The following is a 2,844-nucleotide window of genomic DNA, read 5'->3' as shown; positions in this document are numbered from 1 at the left end:
CCAGCAGTCCCGGATTTTCCCACTTGCCCTTTTTTTTTTTTTTTGTGGTGTTTGTCACACATGACGGAGTGGGCGAGCAAAGGTTTCCTTCCACCGCACTCGCTCGCTCGCAAGGCGCTCGCTGCAAATGCCATCCTCGAACGCAGCTGCTTGCTGGAAGGGGGCTCCGAAAATAGGCTGGCGGGCTGCGGGGCTGGCGGGGCTCCTGGAAAGATGCCTTCCTCCTCTGGGAAAAAGGGGGAAAAAATAAAATCAGGATGCCTTTGCAGACAGCCGGTCCTAAAAATGAGTCAGGAATTTGCATGGCAGTGATAGAGCCTGGCACTGCCGGGGGCTGCGCATCCCTGTGGGCTGGCTGGGGACACGGCACGGCGTGTCTGCCCGTCTGTCCCCGTTGTCCGTCCGGCTGCACGCATACAAACCGGCGCTGAGTCGCTTTGTTGGGTGACGGTGGAGATTTTTCGGGGCTGTCGCTCGGATTAGGGAGGCACCGGCGCTGTCGCGGGGAGGAGGAGGAGGAGGAGGGTGAGGGGGGGGATAAAGGTCCTGGCACTCGCCGGGCTCGCAACAAAACAAAGCACCAGATGGTTTCAACTTCGGCATAATGCGCGGTGAAAAAGTGTTTGAACCGGGGCTGAAAAAGCAAATGCGGAAAGAGAGAGAGAGAAAGAAAAGAAAGAAAAAACCCTCAGCGAGTGTCAGAGCAGAAGAAAGCAGCGGAGAAAAATGGCAAGTGTTAAAAACCGAAACAAAAAGCCCTCCCCGGCACAAAGCTGGGGCTGTAACATCTGTCCAGCACAGCCTCTCGCCAAGGCCCCCTTCCCTTTAAAGTCACCTTTCCTTGCTTCCATCATTGTGGGGACACAGCCCTCTCCCTGGACAGGGCTTTGCTCAGCGCTTGGGGACCCGCTCAGCTCTGCCATGTCCCATGTCCCCAGCGCTGGCACCGCGGCGGCCGGCAGTGCAGTCGGGCAGCAGACCTGCTGCAGCGGGATAAATATTTTATTATGCTTTTTAGGTCACGTGTGGTGTCCCAGGTGTCCCCGTCGCAACCAGCGGAACTGCATGGCAATCCAACCCGTGTCTCCGCTGCAGGATCTCGTGGGGTTTCAAGCCTGGTTTCCTCGCGGAGCGAGGCTTGCACGACCCGCTGTGTGCCCGGGCATCTGGCTGCGAGGCTTTTGTGTTTCCCTTGGTCTTCCCACAGATATATTTTGAACCTGCAGACCAATTTCATGGTGGCCTTAAGAAAGAGAAGGCTTAAAAGTTATGATGTCCCTCCTGTTTTCACAAAAAGAAACAAAATAAGCCCATGCAATTGCGCGAGAACAGATTGCAGTGCGAGCTGAACCCCTTATTAGCCACCAGAGAACCCACAAGCCACAACCCTCGGCTGCCATGTCCCATGTCCCCAGCGCTGGCACCGCGGCGGCCGGCAGTGCAGTCGGGCAGCAGACCTGCTGCAGCGGGATAAATATTTTATTATGCTTTTTAGGTCACGTGTGGTGTCCCAGGTGTCCCCGTCGCAACCAGCGGAACTGCATGGCAATCCAACCCGTGTCTCCGCTGCAGGATCTCGTGGGGTTTCAAGCCTGGTTTCCTCGCGGAGCGAGGCTTGCACGACCCGCTGTGTGCCCGGGCATCTGGCTGCGAGGCTTTTGTGTTTCCCTTGGTCTTCCCACAGATATATTTTGAACCTGCAGACCAATTTCATGGTGGCCTTAAGAAAGAGAAGGCTTAAAAGTTATGATGTCCCTCCTGTTTTCACAAAAAGAAACAAAATAAGCCCATGCAATTGCGCGAGAACAGATTGCAGTGCGAGCTGAACCCCTTATTAGCCACCAGAGAACCCACAAGCCACAACCCTCGGGGACAGCCGGCTCCCTGCCGCTCAGCCCACGCCTGCTGGCGCTGAGCTCCAGCCTCTAATGAGAGGTGCCGAGGTTTAAGTGAGGGTTTGAGTTTTGCTGGTGCCTGTGGTCGGTGCGTCAGCGCTCAGGAGCCCCCCCGTGGGATGGCTCATGGGGCAGAGGGTTGTCCCCACTTGTGTCCCCCCAAAACAAGTGGGGGGCACAGATAGATGGGTGTGCTGTGCCACCATGGGTGCTGGGGTGGGTGTAGGGTTTGGGTGCCACAAGGCGCAGCAGGGGTGACACAAGGAGACCCAGGGGGATGCCGACCCCACAGGCCCCGGGATGGCAGGGAGTTGGGGTGCCGTGTCCCCAGGGTGGGGGAACAGTGGGGTGACATGGTGGCATGACCTTCAGGCACGGAGCAGCCCAGGTGACATGCCATTGTTTTTTTGGGACAACGAGGTGCTGCAGGGCCGTATCCCCAGGGTGCAGGACAGTGGGGAGCCGGGGTGATGCCACCCTGGGGTGCAGGACAGTGGAAACCAAGGTGATGCCACCTGGGGGACAGGACAGCAGGGAGCCAGGGCGATGCCACGCTGGGGTGCGGGATGATGGGAACTGAGATGATGCCACCTGGGGGCAGGACAGTGGGGGAGCTGCGGTGATGCCACCCTGGGGTGTAGGGCGGTGGGAACCAAGGTGATGCCACCCGGGGGACAGGACACTGGGGAGCCAGGGTGATGCCACCCTGGGATGCAGGACAGTGGGGAGCTGCGGTGATGCCACCCTGGGGTGCAGGATGGTGGGAACCAAGGTGATGCCACCCGGGGGACAGGACACTGGGGAGCCAGGGTGATGCCACCCTGGGATGCAGGACAGTGGGGAGCTGCGGTGATGCCACCCTGGGGTGCAGGATGGTGGGAACCGAGGTGATGCCACCCGGGGGGCACTGTGGTGCTACCAGGGGTGCGGGACAGCGCGGTGGACCCCA

This window comes from Charadrius vociferus, unplaced genomic scaffold, assembly GCF_000708025.1.
Source record: "Charadrius vociferus isolate BGI_N301 unplaced genomic scaffold, ASM70802v2 scaffold49, whole genome shotgun sequence".
Lineage (NCBI taxonomy): Eukaryota > Metazoa > Chordata > Aves > Charadriiformes > Charadriidae > Charadrius > Charadrius vociferus.
Note: the sequence above shows the minus strand (reverse complement) of the source record.